At 43.0% G+C, this 20480-nt stretch overlaps 1 long non-coding RNA gene across 2 annotated transcripts in view; it reads left to right on the top strand.

Annotated features, from left to right (window-relative positions):
• Positions 1 to 20480, top strand: part of LOC142097773 (uncharacterized) — a 38147-nt gene that overhangs the window by 1728 nt on the left and 15939 nt on the right. The window contains exon 2 of one of the 2 annotated variants that reach the window (XR_012678239.1): positions 3083 to 3279. This is a non-coding gene — a long non-coding RNA (uncharacterized LOC142097773). Of the gene's footprint in view, positions 1 to 3082; positions 3653 to 20480 lie in introns of those variants that run through there. The other variant, XR_012678238.1, reaches the window with a different exon arrangement.

Here is a 20480-nt window from a genome sequence, read left to right as displayed (position 1 = left end):
GTCAGGTGGGAGATACTTGGTATATCTCGGTATAACTAGGCACTGGACTTGTGAAGGGTATGTCCTTTTGAACAGCTACCAATGCATTTCTGGAGGAAGGTGCTTCTTTCCTTTTCCTGCACTTTCTCTCCGGTGGTCTGTCACTCCATGTGTGCAGTCACCAGAATAGCAGCCATCTTGGATCACTAGCACTCCTTTTCTCAGTTCCTTTTAAGGTGATAGGTTTTTCGAGTTTTACTAAGTGGTTAGTCCCAAAGATTTATTGGGCTCTTGTGCTGCCTTGCAGACTCACTTTTTTGTGTGTGATTGTGTGCTGCTTCTGTCTGTTCTTGCATTTTTTCTTCTATCTGTGCTTATGTCAGATTGGGGGTTGATCCTTGAGGGCTATGGCTGGGGTAACTTATATGACGAAGTTTACCTGTTCCAGCTGAAATTCTAAATGCCTGGAATAGGTCACTAGGCAACCCTGTGGCTTAGATTACTCAGCTAGTAATTTCCCTTTGGCTCTTCAGGGAGTCTGGCTTGTTCAGTGTCTGTATTGTTGGGCCAAGGTCCTGAGGGTCCTGTGGCGGCAGCCTGGTTTTGGTTTCCTCCATTTTGGAGAGGATGTTGGAATCCGCTAAGTGTAAGTGCAGGAGGGTTGTGACACCCCAACCTGAGAATGAGTTAGACTCTGACTGTTCTCCCCATAGGGAAGGCAAAGTGCTAGATATGTAGGATTCCTACTTTGGGTAGGAAGTCACCACTTACTGTCAGGGGGTGAAAAAGCTGGTACATGCTGTGCGCCATATGTTAGACATCCCAGAGATAGCAGTCCCTGAGACTGCAAAGCCTTCTCTGTTTAAGCGGAGGTCGAAAAGCACAGGTTTTTGTCCTTTTTCTTCCACTGGAGGATTTGTTGGGTGAGGTTTGTAACTTGCTGAACTGGAAGTTCCAGGTTGCCCCGAAGGTTACAGTTCTGTTTACTTCTTCCCTCTGTGGATATTTGTAAATGCGAAACACTTCCTAAGGTGGGCGCACCTGTAGCGTGGTTGTCCAGTGCAACTACCATCCCAAGTCCTAATGCAGCCATGCTTAAAAGGATGGTGCGAACCATAAGGTTGAGGGCAACCTTAAGTACTTTTGTTGCGGCAGCAGGAGCCTCCTTAAGGCCCACTTTAGCCTCTGCTTGGCTGACCAAGGTTGTGGAATGCTGGTCCGAGCAGCTTACTTAGGGCTTCTTAGCTGGCAATCTGTGATCTGAATTGCTCTTGTTGATGGAGCAGATTCAGCAAGCTGCGGAGTATCTCGGAGAGGTTGTCCTGGACAATGGATTGATTGGGGGCATGGATCTGCCTCTGTGATTTTGGCTTGTTGTACTCTCTGGCTTTAGTCCTTGTAAGCTGATATAGAGTCTAAGAAGACTCTTGAGACACTTCCTTTTTCTGTGGGTGTCCTGTTTGGGCCGTAGCTAGACAATATTATTATTTAGGCGACGGGAGGATTTCCTTCCCGTTAAGGTGCCAAAAGCTAAGGTGCCAAGGTTTCTCTCCTTTTGTTTCTCTCGTCTGCTAGGAGCCTGCTGATAAGAAATTGGCATGATGGTGTACTGCCCACCCACGATCGCTGACGTTTGAGCCTGTCTACTCCTCTTCAGGGTTAATCATAAATTTAAGGCCTATCGGGAGAGTGGTATAGAAGGGTAGAGCTACAGTGAACTTCTAGGATGTCTTAAAGTGTCCGCATGACTGGTCCCTACACTATACCCCAATGTTTCCTAGAGTCTCCTAGTGGACTAAGATAAAAGGATTTATCGGATATATAAAAATCCTATTATTGCTTCTGTGTTTTCTTTCCCTGATTACTCTTTCAGAAATAAAAGATTTTTTCTTGTACTAAAAAGCAATTTTTGTTACATACTGTCCTGACTGCTGCAACCTCCATCTTGCTGTGATGATATATTGGTCCCCTACAATCCATTCAAATGGCCGCTGCAGGAATTATTATTATTATCATTTATTTGTTGGGCGCCACAAGGTTTCCGCAGCGCCGTACACAGTACAAACAGTAGACCAAAACAGGGTGACAAAATACAGAACAATAAACACAAAGTACCAATGCTTCAGGAACTCCAGGGAGACATATGAAGTAAAGACAGAATAGAAGAACTGGTATGGAGACAGGAGGTGAGGGAGGGAGGGAGGGAGGAGCCCTGCTCATAAAAACTTACATCCTAAGGGAGGGTGAAACAAAAACAGGCACGAAAGGGAGCCAGTGAAGCAAGGGGGAGAGAAGAGTGGGGCTAGGGCTGAGGGGGAGAACAAGAAGAGTGGATGAGGCGTTAGGTGGATGGTTGGTAGACTTTAAGGAACAGGTGGGTTTTAAGTGCCTGTTTGAAGAAGCACAGGTTGGGAGAGAGACGGATGGAGTGAGGGAGGTCATTCCAGTGGGAAGAGATAATCAGAGTGGAGGAGAGGCGACGGTCATTGGCCGAGTGCATGGAGCGGGCAGGAGTGTGAATGGTGATGAGGTTGGAGATATAGGGGGCAGTAGACTGGGAGAGAGCTTTGTAAGTGGTGGTGAGGAGTTTGAAAAGGATCCTGTAGGGGAAGGGGAGCCAGTGTAAGGTGTGGTAGAGAGGGGAGGCAAAAGTGGAGCGGCGTGAGAGAAAGATGAGTCGAGCAGCCGTATTGAGAAAGGAGCGGAGGGGGGCGAGATGGGAGAGGGGGAGGCCGTTGAGGAGAAGGTTGCAGTAGTGGAGGCGGGAGATGATGAGTGAGTGGATGATTGTTTTGGTGGCATCTTGTGAGAGGAAGGGCTGGATGCAGGCGATGTTGCGCAGTTGGAAGCGACAGGCTTGGTCAAGGGATTGGACATGGGAGGCAAAGGAGAGAGAGGAGTTAAGGGTGACACCCAGGCATCTACTCTCCATCATTAATTACTGTTGTCCTACTGAAATCATCTTGTTTTCCATTTTAATTATCTTTTTCACTACAAAAGTATTTAGTGCTGTCCTATCCATTTCCACTTGTTATATCTATTATCACAATCTCTCTACATGCCAACCCTCTGCTCGCGCTGACGGGTTTTTTTTTCCTCCCAGGTTACCTCCGCTCTCAGGACTACGACCCTTCTTGAATGTTGCCCCTGGAAATCTTCAACAGAATGTCAAGTATTGTCTCTAACTGCAGGATCCTGCTGAAAACTCATCTGTTTATGGAAGAGTTTAAATACTGCTTGTGACTTGCTTCTCCCAGAGCTGCGCTCCAGAGGGTAAAAGGACACTTTCTGGAGGTGACTGTTATGGGTTTTCTTTTTTAAAGTGTCTGTTCATCAAGCAATACTAACAAAAGAAAGCAAGAAACCTAATACAGACAGTTTATTAATTATTTTATTTCTACTCTCGAACTTCATGTTATTATCCCACCTGATAATGCCTGATGTATTTAACGCGAAGAGTGATAGTTATGTTGTCACTTGTTATGATGAGGACCAGCAGGTGGAATATATTACCTGATATTGTAAATGGATGTTATCAGGCATTTGTGTGTGCTGTTACATATTAGACAGCTAAACTTAGTTATATACTGTATATTTGAATATCTTGTAGCTTTTTTTTTGTGTATTTGAGAGGTAAGGGTTGTAATAAACTAGTTATTTCTTTGACCATTAACATTACTACAGCTTTATTGTTGTTTTGCCTGCTATACTTTCTCAAAAAAAAATCTCAATTTTTAGTATATCAAGTCTGTACTTTACCTGTAATTGCTATGCCAACCAAGGTTCCCCTCCCCCCCAGCAATGGAGGACCCAGGAGTGGGTGACTGATCCGGGCAACTGGCTGCACCAGCACATTTATGGGGGTAAATTTATTAAACTACGGCTTTGAAAAGGGGAAGTGTTGCCTATAGCAACCATTTATTTAGTACATTCTACAAAATGACAGCTAGAATCTGGTTGCTAAAGGCAACATCAGGGCCATCTTTTCCATTGGGCCCGGGGGCCCCATAGGCAGGGCTCTTAATTAGAATAAATAATCCTGCAAAAGAAAAAAAAAACCTGCAAAAAAACCTTCAAGGGTCACTGAGCAAGTACACCTATCTATCTCTAACTCTATATATCTGTATCTCTATACATTATATATATATATATATATATATATATATATATATATATATATATATATATTTTATTTTATTTTTTCAAAATACAAGATACAACAGATGGCGCTTGTAACAAATCACCAATAGTCCAGTATAAAGTCTATGTTCTTCTCAATAAACACTCCCCATGTGCAGGTGGCTGCCAATCCTCCTTACCAAGCGGTGTAGCATGGAAATGACCTATAAAAGAAAAATGGAGGAGGAGGCGCACAATAGTGTAGTATGTTGGTATAATATTGGGATCACACAAGAACCCACAATAGGACCGGAAACACCAGTGGAGAAGAAACCAGGAAACAAATACTGTAATATAACACCCAATATAAAGGTGTAAAATATAAGTTGCAGCTTAGTCTCAAACAAAATCACAGTGGCTGAACTCGCAGTATTTACATATATGTAAAACACCCAGGGCACATTAGTGCAGATATATGCGTACCAGATAACAACACTTTTCAGCTTGTTTATGTAGATATCCTGCAGCTGATCGGACAGGTCACACGGCTGGATACATAACTGTCAGCCTCAGAAAATAGGGCACACAAGGGACCATAGATGTGATATTAATAGTACACTTTAATAATAAAAAATGTAACTTACAAATCAAGTAGCAAACACAGGGATCAGCTCCCAGTGCAATAGGGATAGTAGTAACAGCTTCTCAACGCATTTGGTCTGTCTCCACAGACTTCATCAGGAGAAAAAAGGACAATGCTAGCCCTCATATCGGCAGTTATATATATATATATAGTGCGCCACGCCATTTTGCGCGTGCGCACATAGACTCTAATCATAAGCCCATTGCGCATGCGTCAATCGTCGCAATATAACTTGTAAACATACAGGCAAAAGCTAATACCCTCTAACAGGCTGATTGGATGTAGCATTAGCTGTATTGGCAGCATGAGAAAACACTTTATCTCCCACAAATTAGTGACAATAAGATACACAAATGTGACACATTTGCCTATTGCGCATGTGCCAATCGGCACAATAAAACTTATAGGCACACATACACAATCTAGTGCCCTCTAACAGGCTAGTTGGATACAGCCTTAACTCTATTGGCCGCAGGACAATGTATTTCCCACATACAAAAGGCAATACATATAAAGCACTTATACATGCGCAGACACGGCTAAACCAACATCTTATTGCGCATGTCTGAAAAAGTTGAGTTAAAGTTAAGTATTTGACCTTATAGATCCCATTATAAAAATAGCGCCAATCTAAATTGCGGCACAAATTTAAAAGAACCATGATAAAAAACATATTTACAATATATAAAATATATAAAAATAATATATATACATTATACATATATAAGTCACTGTCTCAATAAACCTACACAGATTAAAGTCGGCCCATCACCAGCCGCTCATCAAGTATAGTAATAGCAAAATTACAAGCTGTAGACTAAAATTGTCAACAGTTAATCTAAAGTGCGCTCAAAATGATCTAAAAACTCAATAATAACAGGCTCAATTCTAAAACACAGACTCAATTATAAAAAAGGCGCAACCTCGAACCCCTAATTTAATCCATATGGTGACAATGTGTTCAGCGTATAAATCCAATACATTTCCCGCTGTGCAAGCTTCTTAGCCAGATCACCTCCCCTTGGACCTAGGGTCACATGTTCTATGGCTAAAAATTTAAGACAATTCAGGTCTGATTGATGTACATCCAAGAAGTGTCTAGGTACAGAATGGTTAATTAGTTTGTTTTTAATGTTCCTCACATGCACCTGTATGCGCAGCTTGAGCATTCTTTTTGTTTTGCCTACATATCTCAATCCGCAGGAGCATTCTAACAAATAAATCACTGATGACGTTGTACAGTTCATGAGGCTATTAATGGTATAGCTCTTATCAACATTGCGGTTTAAAAATGTTTTGTTGTTCTTATTCATGTATCTACATATATTACAGTGTTTACATTTTATGCTTCCTTTCGAGCTTAAAAAGGTAGAAGGGGTACTAGTATTCTCCTTAAGCATAGTAGGAGCTATCATATCTTTAAGATTGCGGCTCTTTTTAAAGATTATATCTGGTCTATCAGGTAAAATATCACTTAAAACAGGATCTCTCTTAAGAATGTTCCAATGTTTTGAAAACACTATTTAATTTTGCTTTCACCATTGCTATAACTCGTGATGAAAGAAACTCCCTCTCTATTTGTTCTTTGTTCTTTCTTAGTGTAGTTCAACAGTAATGATCTATCCACATTTTCAACCTTATTAAGAGCTCCTGCAAGTAAATTCTTTGGGTACCCTCTCTCCAGAAATCTATCTTGATATACCGCCAGTTGTTCACTACATACTGAGGAATCACTGCAGTTTCTCTTGATGCGACTATATTGTGAAAACGGTATATTTGTTTTCCATTTACGTAAATGGCAATTCTTGAAATGCAAATAACTGTTTGCATCCACTTCTTTAAAAAAGTTTTTTGTAGTGACCCTACCATTATTTTGCATTAAAATGAGGTCCAAAAATTCAACTTGTAAAGGATCAAACTTAGCTGTAAATCTTAAATTAAGATCATTATTATCAAGATAGCTTAAAAATTCTTCCAACAATGCAGTACTACCTTCCCATACCATAACTATATCGTCTATATACCTTTTGTAAAATTTTATATTATCTTTGAATTTTTCAGATTGATATATACACCTCTTCTCCCATTGTCCCAAAAATAGATTAACAAAGCTAGGGGCAAAGACAGTCCCCATAGCAGTGCCACACGTCTGCAAATAAAATTGGTCTAAAAATTTAAAATAATTATGAGTCAAGATAAAATCTATTAAGATGCAAATTAAGTCCTTATGGGCATCTGTTAGATCATTATCCCTATTCAGAAAGTATCTAGAGACCTCAATACCTTTTTGATGACCTATTGACGTGTAAAGAGCCTGGACATCAATTGTCACCCATAGATAGTCAGGATGCCATAGAAAATCTTTAAATAATTGAAGGACACTAGTAGTGTCCTTCAAATAAGACCGTAATTGTATAACGTACTTCTGTAAAAACAAATCCACATATTGTGAGGCCCGAGAGGTAATGGAATCTATTCCGGCCACTATCGGCCGACCTGGTGGATTCACCAGGTTCTTGTGAATCTTAGGCAAAAAGTAAAATATAGGCACTACTGGATAATTCGTTATTAGGAACTGATATTCATCTCTGACAATAATCCCATTATGTAATGCTACAGTGAGTATGTCCCTTAATTCTGAAACAAAGCCATCAGTAGGATCTTTAGTTAATTTATGATAAGAGGATGTGTCATTTAGAAGACGTAGGGCTTCCCCTACATAAGCCTCTCTGTTCATAATCACTAGTCCCCCTCCCTTGTCAGCTTGTTTTATAACCAAATCCTGATTAGTTTGTAGTTCCTTAAGAGCTTTTGCTTCTTGTGGTTTCAAATTATTAGAACCATAGTTACTTTTGGGACCATGCTCATTGGAATCCATATTACACAAATCCTCGACTACTAAAGTCTGGAACATTTCAATGAAGCTGCTTTTGGACTTCGAAGGTATTCTAAACCCTGATTTTGAAATCCCTTCATAATTAGTCAAAACTGCCTCATCTTTTCTTAGAAAATGCCTTTTTAACGTCAGTTTCCTGACGAATTTATTGATATCAATATATAATTCGAATTTACTAGGCCTCTTAGTTGGGGCAAAGGACAAACCTTTTCCTAAAACTGAAATTTCTGAGTTAGTAAGTACATGTGAAGAAAGATTGAAGATGCCGTGCATCTTCAAATTCACCCCTCTATCTAAGCTAACCTTCTTTTCTGAGGTTTTGCGACCCCCTCGCTTACCTCTTCGTCTATCCATCTGCGTTTTAATGGGGAAGCTCGCCTGGTATTTTCCTGTAACGGGTAATTGGGCTTTTCCCGTGCGGCTGGGTCCGGGGACAAAAAATCCTCTATATCGCTTTCAGCCCTATCCAAAGCGGAAAAACGATTCCTATATGTATTGGCATTTATTTGTCTCCTAGTTGGAATATTCCTTGGGGTAAAGGGTCTCCTTCTTTGTGGAATATTATATATAAATATATATATATATATATATATATATATATAATGTGTGTATGGGGACCTGGTGCACAGCTTTGCCCGGGGGCCCATAATGTTGTTAAGATGGCCCTGGGCAACATCTCCACTTTTTCAAGCCTGCAGTCTAGCAAATATACCCCATTGTCTTGCACTGCAACTGATCTAATTATTTCACTAATCTAGTGCTGATACCATGCCACAAGCCTCTCCGTGAAAATGGTGCACAATAATACACAATGTACAGTAACTTACACAGGTAGGACTACTGGCCACAACTTGGACAGACACACTGCTTTTTATGTAGCACATTTTCTTTTGTTTACAATCCATCAGACCTGGAAGATAAGTTTTGACTCAACCCCCCCCCCCCCCCCTCTCCGTGTATGTTAGATATTGGTATATGTCTATATGTGACCCGTGTGGAAGAGATCTTCATGCTTTACTCTTGTGTCCTAAAAGCCTGTCAAAATATCAGATAAATGCATAAAGTATACCCGCTGTACATTGTAAAACAAATAATATACTTCTATCTGTTCTTTTAATTATCTTTTTTAACAAAAGTAATGACATAATTTGCCTATATATTATGAGAACCATGTGCCGCATATTAGGATTGTTTTATTGAATGCCTAAATTTCTTTTCGTCTGACAATCATTACATATTCACAGTGGTTATGATTAAAAAATGTTCAAATTTGGGAAAAAATGCATCTAGCACCAAGTCTATTACACCACATCTGATTATATGAAGGGTCCCTGCATAATAAACTTAATTTTGCACCTATGTCAGCAAGAAGTAACTTGTAATTCGATGTGCAATTGATCCATCATAATCCCACCTGCGCTTGTATAGTGTGTCACTAACTACATCTTTTTTCAGAGCAGGTAATTTTAAGTTAGGTGTGTGTCTGAGTCTAAATTGGCTGTGCACAAATGTCTTGCACTCTAATTTTCATTGTGCATTGTGCCCACCACAATAAATCCTGAGAGGCAAAAGCTGTGGCATTAAAAGAAAGATAATTCTGCAAATAATCTTAAGAATAAAGATCCTGTTTTATTAATTACTAGCTGAAGTACCTGGCATTGCCTGGGTTTAAATCTTCAAGCTATTAAGTTATCAATGAGTTGGATATAACTGTCAACCTTTTAAAAATAATTAGCAGTTTAGCAGGTCTTCCAACAAACCCATTTGGTGACTACCCAGTGTCGTTTTTGTTTGTATATTAAATGTCATTGAAATCCATCTAGAGGAAGGCCTAGAACAGGCTCGCCAGATCTAAGTTCTGCCCAGCGTACACCAACGGGAGGTTCTACTGGGACTCTAACCCCCCTAAAACCTAGCCACGATCCAACTGGACTATCTCGGATTGGTTTCATCCCAATTGGTGCAGGGGTGTCCGAATGCATAACCGAATAGACAAGCAGACCAATGATTTTTATATATAAGATTTTATTGTGATAGGGCATCCTCAGAATCATTCTTTCTCTTGTCTGCCTTACATTGTTCAGCATTCTGCGCTCTTGTTATGATAATTGTTATACCTACTCCCAGTGTCCTTCTTGAATATGGTTCCAGTTGGATTAAGGATAGGGATGAGGTATCCAGTACATGGATAGGAGACATTGACCAGGGAGTTACCAGACCCATTGTGGGTAATAATGCCACATAAGTACCCCTTGAGCAAAATATACACCATGGGTATATCCAAGTACTTCTTAACTTAAAATGTTAACACTAAAATCTGTACATATTCTGGAGGGGTGGTTAAGTGTATGAACGGAGCGGGGAATTGTGTCACTTTGACACCGCCCCCAACGATGCATTTATGCAGCAGCGTCAATATGATCCAGGAGGTAAAGCCTATATTACGCAGTTTGCAGTAACTCGTGTCATGGAGGACCCCATCCTGCCCATTTCACTAGAAAGTGGCAGGATGCGGGAAAGCCAACTGCTTTCCTGGGAGTGTGGGATATCTATGCAAAATTAGGGAGTCTCCCAGACAAAATGGGAGAGTGGGCAAGTATGATTAAAACATGTAGATTTGCTTACAAGAGTTGACTATTATACTTGTATGCTTTGTAGTGGATGCTTTAGGTTAATAGGCAACCACAAGTGAAATTAACTCTTAAAAGGTTGTCCCCAATATGTACATTTTGTCAATAAAAAATAAATGGCTTAATAAATATTATTTTTTGGGGTGACTTGGAAACAGATTGACAAAATTCACATATTATACTTTGCATTTTCACGTTATTTAGTTCTGATACTACAATCACCAAAAACAACCTCAGTAATATAAGACAAGTGTGGCTAAGAGCTAGCTAAATCCTATTTCCCATGCAGTGAATGTAATAGGTACCTACACTGAAGGGGATTTAGACACATCACTGTGAGCTGGCTAAATCCCCTTCCAATTCAGGAACAGCCAACAAGGAGTCAAAAAGGTACCTTCAGTGAAGGGGATTAGCTGACTCACACTAGGGGCTAGATTTACTAAGCTGCGGGTTTGAAAAAGTGGGGATGTTGCCTATAGCAACCAATCAGATTCTAGCTTTCAGTTATTTAGTACCTTCTACAAAATGACAGCTAGGATCTGATTGGTTGCTATAGGCAAAATCCCCACTTTTTCAAACCTGCAGCTTAGTAAATCTAGCCCTAGGTGTGCTATTTCCCATGCAGTGTATGTACCAGGTACCTACGCTGAAGAAAAACTAGAGACATAAGTCCAAGCTGGCTCAATCCCATCACTCAGAATGACCTGTGCTTTGTTGTAAAATAGCACAATTTAAATTAATAAGTCATTATGGAGGTAATTTTAGTGTGAGGTAACTAAATCCCATCACTAAAAATGACTGTAGGTGTCTGAGGCAAACTGATATAAATGGAAAAGGTGATTCTAGAAGTAAGGAAATAGCCATTTTCATGTGGGCTGGCTAAATCCCTTTAACACACAATTATGTCAGCACTCTGGGGTACATTGGTACAATATAAATGTAAAAGATGAGTTTGTATTGTCCTATTCAGAGACATTATTCATGTTTACAGTACCGACCCCCTAGAGCCCGGCGCACTAGGCACTGTCTCACTTCCTAATGATAGCTTTATTAATATTTGGATATAAAGAATTCAGGCACCACTCATGTATGAGGTTTAATATATCCTGTGGTGTTGTTGCACTGCAATCTGGGACGATGGAACCTGCTTGAAGTTTGAAACTTTCGATCTCTGTCACTATTTCAATGGCATTGAGTACTTTAGTGCTAGGTCAGTAACACACTTCTTCATATCATTCAGTGGCATTTTTAAGATGAAGGGGTAGATAGAATATTAAATGTCAGGTCCCCAAATAAAATATTAAATTGATAAAAGGAAATGAACATGTTTTCTTTTAAAGCAATTGGTCAATTAGCTCAGTGGGGGGTAATTAGGTTCAGCAGACATTATGTCAGAAAACTAATTAAGATATGCAGATCACAGCCATGTATTGCCTTTTGATCCTGTATTTCCTATTTAGAGGAGATGGTCAAATAAGGCATTGTAAGAAACAAAGTACCCCTTAGGTGTGAGGGGTAAATCAGGGGAAAGCTAGGTGTGACAGGATGGACTGCCTACTCCACCCTGTCTGTTGCTGCTGGGAAGCGGCTGGGCTTAATTTGCCACCGTTCCCTTTCGTTATCCCAAATGCCCCCATCTTGCTGCAGTAGGAAGGGCTTACAAATGCTGCCACCACTGGACTCCTTACCAGCATCCAGATCCAGGTTTCTTCTGGGCGACAGACGCTGCGAGTGTACCCTGTTACTGGTGTACCTGGGCTGGTACTCCTGACCTCTTCTTATAGATCAGGGTTGCTGTGGATGGATCCTCCCTGGTCTATCACACTGACCAGGGTTGCAGGGTAGCAGACAGAGCGGCGGTACCGGAAAAGCTGGTTCCAACCTCAGAAACAGCCGGAGAACGGATTAGATTTAGGGTCTAATCTGCAGGTCACATGAATACAACAATATTGAAGATGTTTTCAAGCAAGTTTTTGAACCAAGTGATTTTTATTTGCTCTCACACTGGTTGGAGGTACCAGTGCTAAGGTCAGATGAAATCAGAAGAACAACTTTTTCAATACAAGCCAGTGCCTTTTATACAGTTTGGACACAGGCTATTTTTAGAATCAGGAAGTAATGTGTTTACACAAACATGGATTTACATGCATTGCAAAGCCAACAATATTTACACTTATCTATGAAATTCTAGAGACACTGTGATGTCCTGCATCACATGCTGTTTACAATGTTCAGAAAGGTTTGAACACTCTGACAAAAGGCCACACAGTAACGACCCCCTGCTGAACACTTCATCAAAAAACTTAGTTAGCAATTCCTGTTATCAGGCTCCCTCCCCATATGCCTAATTGGAGGTTTCCACTAGCAACCTTACAAACCCCAAAAAATGACACGTCCATACAAAACACATCCCAATACACAAAGGCTCTGTCAGGCACCGCCTGTGAGATCGGGACGGATGTCCCGCTGTGACGCTCAGCTAGGCAACCAGACGCGTCACTTCCGCCCCCGCTCGACCGCCCGGCTACAAGTTCAGAAAGCATTCCCGTTGCTAGGCAACGGAACGCTGCATGTAGGAAGCGCTGCGGCGCTAGTGTTATGACGGCGCTGAGCCTTATTGGCTACCAGAAGTATTTAAGCCTCTCTGGATCCCACCTCCGGTGCCAGAGTTACAGGTCCTCCTGTCCTCCAGCGTTTCCAGTGTATTCCTGTGATAACCTATCTCCTGACCTTTTGCCTGCCTCCTGATTATTGCCGTTTGCCTGTGACCCTTGTGACCCGAATTGCCTTGACTATCCTTTTGGATCTCCCTTTTGTACCTCGCTGCCAGAACGCTACCGACCCGGCTTGACTCACCAACCCTTCGGATTCTCCTTGTGTACCTGCATTGCCCGCACCATTGCTGAACCGGCCAGTCTGACATTTCTCTCATGCTTCACTATCTGACTCGTGGAAGGACCGCGACCTGCGTGTTCCCTGCAGCTGAGTCCATACCTCCTTGCGGATGGTCCCTGGTGAACACCAGGGGCACGTTAGACTCCGCACCTTCCTCCGAGTAGTGCCAACGATAGCAGGTATGCTATACTCAGACGTGACAGGCTCATTTTATCAGATATATAAATCAGAAATAAGGCATTTCTTTTAGAAAGGTTAAAACAGAAAAACAAATTTTCTACCCTGGTCTCTGAAATAACGATTTCCTATCTCAAAATATACACAATATCAAAAAAAAGGGCATGTGCAATTATATAAATTAGCGCCCTGTGCTATTTCCTTTAAATAAATTTATACCAGAAGTTATTTATCAGTGATCCAGTCACACTATGTGATAGAGGAACTGTTTAGTCCAATACAAAATATAGAAATATATAAACTTAAAGTAAAATGCCTTCATATTTTATATTTGGGAAATCAGTATACACTCTGTGCTCGGGGGCAAAAACCACACAAGAGTTGTTGTCACTCACCGGACTGTGAGTGCTTCTTCCCGGACATTTAGGAACCGTGGACGTCCTCTATCCTGAGGGACTGCGCATGCGCAGCCCTTTCCAAACCTTCAGTGTATGTTCCTTTAACTTAATTGGCAGATCAGGCAACCTCCCTATATTAAGCACCTGTGGTCAACACCACGTTGCCTGATCTTGGAGTCTCATTCCCCATGAGTCTCTGAAGGTGTTCCTGTGTTTCCTTGTTTATTCAGCTCTGCTGATTCCTGTGGTTTCCAAACCACTTCTACCTCTGTGGTTTCCAAACCACTTCTGCTACTGTGGTTCCCATACCACTTCTACCATCTACTGAATCATCGTGACTGTGAGCTGATTCCTATCCGCTGCCTCCGTGCACTACAGTCTTCTAATCACTTCAACTCTACCATGTATCATTGGGACTGTTAGCTGATGCCTATCCGCTGCCTCCGTGCATTACAGGCTTCAACCACATCCACTCACCTGTTCATGATTGTGACTGCCAGCTGATTCCTATCCGCTGCCTCCGTGCACTACAGGCTTCAACCTGCAACTCGTCTGTGTTTCATCATCGTGACTGCTAGCTGATTCCTATCCGCTGCCTCCGTGCACTACAGTCTTCAACCTGCAACCCGTCTGTGTTTCATCGTGACTGTTTGGCTGATTCCTATCCGCTGCCTCTGTGCGCTTCAGTCTTCAGTCCTTGTCAACGCTCCCGTGTTTTCTTGAGTCTGCCTCCACTATTGCTACCCGCTATTCTCCGTGATCAACAGTGCCTGTTCAACTCTGCTCTCCCGTGTCCCATCGTTACTGCACCTGCTGGTTGCTATTGGCTACCTCCGTGTTCCCGCAGAGACCCGCTGCTGCTACTCCTCAGCACTACTCATCCATCTACTGCTGATCCGCTCTCCACGCTTTCCTGTGTTCCCTGCTGGTCTACCTTCCCGTGCGCTGCACCTACTAGACCACCGCTTCACCCATCCAGGGACTTCGCATCCTGCCGGCCTCCTGCCGTTCAGGTATCTCTGCACTCCTGTCTGACTGCCTCCTGAACCACGGTATGCATACTTCTCATTGACTGTGCTGTGTATTGCATACCTTGCTGGACTGTGTTGGTTCTCCTCTGGAGTGTGCTATCCGCTGAGTCTATTGCCATCATTGACTGTGTTATCTTATGCTGGACTACTTCAAGAGACTTTCTATATTGGCAGTATTGTTCAGTCATTTATACATTTATATTGTGCATATTACTGTGGATCAAAGTCAAGGTGCCCTGTATATATTGTGTTGCAGTCTCTCCTCGTGCACCTCCTCACATATATATTCAGTAGTACAACTTGCTAGTGGCAGACCACTGACTCCTGTTTACAGTTTCACCTGTTCCAGTATCCTCTCACATAGCAGTGGTACAACTTGCTAACGCAGACCACTGACTCCCCGGATATCTCCACTTGGATTCCATTCCTTCACTCAGACAGCGGTACAACTTGCTATCCGCAGACCGCTGACTCTCATCACCTCCTCGTTTCTGTTGGACATTCCTCCTCACTATAGCAGTGGTACAACTTGCTACCGCAGACCACTGACTACCTTCACGTGTCCTTTGTCCATACAGTTCCTCGTGTATTACTACCTCCATATTGCCAGTGCTGCTAGTCATAGACTTTCCTGAGCATCTCATCATCTGCTATTTCCTGTTCCGTGATCACCCTGCTACCAGAGTACCATATTACCACCTATACTGCTCTGGTAAGCCTATCACCTGGTGATCCCTGGGTAAAGACTCCTAGTGCCCGTGACAGTAAGATCAGGCCATGACAGACCCAGATACGGAACCTACTGCTAAAGAGATGCTGCAGCATCTGGTCAGCCGTGTGGAGCAACAGGATGCTCGCCAACAGCTGTTACTTCAATGTTACCAATCTTTAACCTCCCAAGGAACATCTGGACAGACTGTTACAGCTAGTATTGAAGCTCCTGTGCTTTCCTCCGTTTCCCCAGTGCCATCCCAGGTGTCTACAGCTCCTACGCTTCACCTGCCTACTCCGTCAAAATATGACGGGGACCCCAAAACTTGTAGAGGTTTCCTTAACCAATGTTCAGTCCATTTTGAACTCCAACCTCAAAATTTTTCTACCCATCGTTCCAGAGTGGCCTATCTTATCTCATTGTTTTCTGGACAAGCCCTGGCTTGGGCCTCCCCTCTGTGGGAAAGAAACGATCCAATTCTACAAGATAGTGCCAAATTCATTTCCACGTTCCGAAGTGTGTTCGATGAACCAGGTCGTGTGACCTCCGCTGCTTCCAGCATTCTTCGTTTGCGACAAGGCTCCCATACAGTAGGACAGTATGTCATTCAATTTAGGATCTTAGCCTCTGAACTTCAGTGGAACACTGAAGCATTAGTTGCCGCCTTCTGGCAGGGGCTCTCCGATAAAATTAAAGATGCACTGACTACCCAAGAGCTTCCTTCGTCACTAGAAGATTTGATCTCTCTTTGCCATCGTGTAGACATGAGATTTCGTGAAAGAGAATCTGAGAAAACTACTTCTGCTAAAGCACCTCTTCGTTTAAACCCTCAATTTCGTCCAGTTTCACCTTCTGTGATTCCCATGGAGATAGGACGTTCCAAATTATCTTTAGAAGAGAGGAAACGAAGAGTAAAGAATAGACTCTGTATCTATTGTGCTGATTCCACACATATGCTCAGTTCTTGCCCTAAGAAATCGGGAAATGCCAGGCCCTAACTAGTTCTGGAGAGGTGAAGTTAGGGTCCCTGGAGTCCTCTCCATTGTCTATGAAATCTAAAGTCTGCGCTTTCGATGTTACGATTTCCTTTGCTACTAAATCCTTTGAGTCACAGGCATTGATTGATTCCGGAGCAGCAGGAAATTTCATTTCTAAATCACTAGTGAATCAATGGTCCCTACCAGTGATCACTTTAAAAACACCCATTACTGTGACGGCTATAGATGGATCACGTCTCATCAATGGTCTCATCACCCAGAGTACGTCTCCAGTAACCCTTCAGATTGGTGTACTACACCATGAAGAAATTTCGTTTTTAATTCTTCCTGTTACGACAAGTCCGATTGTCTTAGGCCTTCCATGGCTTCAATGTCACTCTCCCCAGATTGACTGGCGCACCCCTCAAGTTACGTCTTGGGGGCCTGAATGTCACCATCGTTGTCTCTCTCAAGTTATTCCTCTTAAAGTACAGCAATCTTCCATCTCATCTTCCTCCCCGGGACTCCCTCCTCAGTATGCTTCATTTGCCGATGTGTTTGATAAAGCTCAGTCTGAACGTCTTCCTCCTCATCGTTCTTGGGATTGTCCGATCGACCTTCTACCTGGCAAGACTCCTCCCAGGGGTCGGGTCTATCCTCTCTCGTTACCTGAAACTCAAGCCACATCTGAGTACATACAGGAGAATCTCCAGCGTGGGTTCATTCGACCTTCCACCTCTCCCGCTGGAGCTGGGTTCTTCTTCGTCAAAAAGAAGGATGGATCATTACGCCCTTGTATAGATTTTCGTGGACTCAACGCCATTACTATCAAGAATCGGTATCCCATTCCGCTGATCACTGAGCTATTTGATCGCATCAAGGGAGCTCGGATATTTACTAAGTTGGATCTTCGTGGTGCCTACAATTTAATTAGAATCCGTTCCGGTGACGAATGGAAGACCGCGTTTAACACCAGAGATGGGCATTACGAATATTTAGTAATGCCCTTCGGGCTGTGTAATGCCCCCGCGGTTTTCCAGGGTTTCATCAATGAGATCTTTCGGGACTTATTATATGTATGTGTCGTTGTCTACCTGGACGACATATTGATCTTCTCACAGGACCTGCCTTCTCATCACCAACATGTGGCAGAGGTCCTCTCCAGACTACGGAAAAACTCATTGTTCTGTAAATTGGAAAAATGTTCATTCGAGTTACCCCAGATTCCATTCTTGGGGTATATAGTTTCCGGAGTTGGCCTGAAGATGGATCCAGACAAAGTAAATGCTGTACTACATTGGCCTCAGCCAACTACTCTTCGTGCCATCCAGCGTTTTTTAGGTTTTGCCAATTACTATAGACGCTTCATTCAAGACTTCTCATCCATTGCATCTCCCATTGTGGCCTTAACTCGGAAAGGGGCTAATACTAAGCAATGGTCATCTGAGGCTCTCCAAGCCTTTCAAATCCTCAAAGAGTCCTTCTCGTCTGCTCCCATTCTGCGACAACCTGATGTGACACTCCCCTTCTTCCTAGAAGTAGATGCCTCTAATGTGGGCTTAGGAGCTATTCTCTCCCAACGCTCGGAGCAACAAAAATTACATCCTTGTGCCTTCTACTCTCGGGGTCTTCTGCCCGCAGAGAAAAACTATACTATCGGGGACAAGGAGTTGCTGGCCATCAAAGCTGCATTAGAGGAATGGAGATACTTGTTGGAAGGAGCTCGCCATCCGGTGACGATCTTCACGGATCATAAGAACTTGTCATATTTGCAATCTGCTCAATGCTTGAACCCTCGTCAAGCAAGATGGTCTCTTTTCTTTTCCCGTTTTGAATTAATTATAACCTTCAAACCAGCTGCTAAGAACAAGAAAGCTGACGCTCTATCTCGAGCTTTTGTGACGTCCTCTGATGTAGAAGAGGTTCCCAACCATGCTATTCTAGACCCCAAATGTATTTCTCTGGCTGCTTCATCCACCAAAATGCTACCATTTGGGAAGACCCTCGTGCCTCCTACTCTGAGGAGGAAAATCCTTTCGTGGTTCCATGCCTCTCGTTTTTCTGGACACGCCGGTGAACATAAGACCTTTGAGATTCTCTCTCGTAGTTACTGGTGGCCTTCAATGAGGAGAGACGTCAAAGAGTTTATTGCTTCCTGTGATTTATGTTCTCAGTTCAAATCCTCCCGCAGAACTCCAGCAGGGTTGCTGCGACCACTACCCATTCCGTCCAAGCCTTGGACCCATATTAGTATGGATTTCGTTACTGATTTGCCACCAAGTAAGAATCACAATACTATTTGGGTAGTGGTAGACAGATTTTCGAAGATGGCTCATTTCGTCCCTCTGTCCGGTTTACCTTCCTCGTCTACTCTGGCTGAACATTTCATTAAAGAAATCTTCCGCATCCATGGATGTCCGTCTGAGATTGTGTCAGATAGAGGAGTACAATTCGTTTCCAGATTCTGGCGGGCCCTTTGTAAAACCTTGGGCATACGATTAGCACTCTCATCGTCTTACCATCCGCAATCTAACGGACAAACGGAACGAGTCAATCAAGATCTTGAGACTTTTATTAGGATGTTCTCTTCAGCCAACCAAGACAACTGGGTAGAATTGCTCCCTTGGGCTGAATTCGCCCATAACAACATGTACCATGAGTCATCATCCAAAACTCCATTCTTTGTGGTCTACGGTCACCATCCGTCTTTTCCGGAATTTCCTGCCCTCCCGCCCACCCAAGTTCCTGCTGTGGAGACTGCTTGTCAGACCTTCAAAAATATCTGGTCTCAGGTCAAAACCTGTTTAAAGAAGACATCTAACAAATATAAGTCTTTCGCAGATAAGAAGAGGCGGGCTATTCCACCACTAAAAATTGGAGATCGTGTCTGGTTATCTACCAAAAATATTCGTTTGAAGGTTCCATCTATGAAATTCGCCCCTCGTTTTATTGGTCCATATAGGATCATTCAAGTTATCAATCCAGTATGTGTTAAACTTCTTCTTCCTAAGAATCTTCGGATCTCCAATGCCTTCCATGTGTCCTTGCTCAAACCTCTCATCATCAACCGTTTCTCGACTCCTTCCTCAGCACCGCAGCCAGTTCAAGTTCATCAGGAGGAGGATTTCGAGATTACTGAGGTATTGGATGCAAAAATTTCGCGAGGAGTCCTCCGTTTCCTCGTTCATTGGAAGGGCTTTGGTCCTGAAGAGCGTTCATGGATCAAAGCTGAAGATCTTAATGCTCCTGCCCTTCTGAAGAAGTTTTATTCCAAAAATCCGGACAAGCCCGGTTCCAGGCGTTCTGTGCCCACCTTTAAAAGGGGGGGTACTGTCACTCACCGGACTGTGAGTGCTTCTTCCCGGACATTTAGGAACCGTGGACGTCCTCTATCCTGAGGGACTGCGCATGCGCAGCCCTTTCCAAACCTTCAGTGTATGTTCCTTTAACTTAATTGGCAGATCAGGCAACCTCCCTATATTAAGCACCTGTGGTCAACACCACGTTGCCTGATCTTGGAGTCTCATTCCCCATGAGTCTCTGAAGGTGTTCCTGTGTTTCCTTGTTTATTCAGCTCTGCTGATTCCTGTGGTTTCCAAACCACTTCTACCTCTGTGGTTTCCAAACCACTTCTGCTACTGTGGTTCCCATACCACTTCTACCATCTACTGAATCATCGTGACTGTGAGCTGATTCCTATCCGCTGCCTCCGTGCACTACAGTCTTCTAATCACTTCAACTCTACCATGTATCATTGGGACTGTTAGCTGATGCCTATCCGCTGCCTCCGTGCATTACAGGCTTCAACCACATCCACTCACCTGTTCATGATTGTGACTGCCAGCTGATTCCTATCCGCTGCCTCCGTGCACTACAGGCTTCAACCTGCAACTCGTCTGTGTTTCATCATCGTGACTGCTAGCTGATTCCTATCCGCTGCCTCCGTGCACTACAGTCTTCAACCTGCAACCCGTCTGTGTTTCATCGTGACTGTTTGGCTGATTCCTATCCGCTGCCTCTGTG

This window comes from Mixophyes fleayi, chromosome 7 (assembly GCF_038048845.1).
Source record: "Mixophyes fleayi isolate aMixFle1 chromosome 7, aMixFle1.hap1, whole genome shotgun sequence".
Classification (NCBI taxonomy): Eukaryota; Metazoa; Chordata; class Amphibia; order Anura; family Limnodynastidae; genus Mixophyes; species Mixophyes fleayi.
This window is presented reverse-complemented; position numbering and strand designations above follow the sequence as displayed.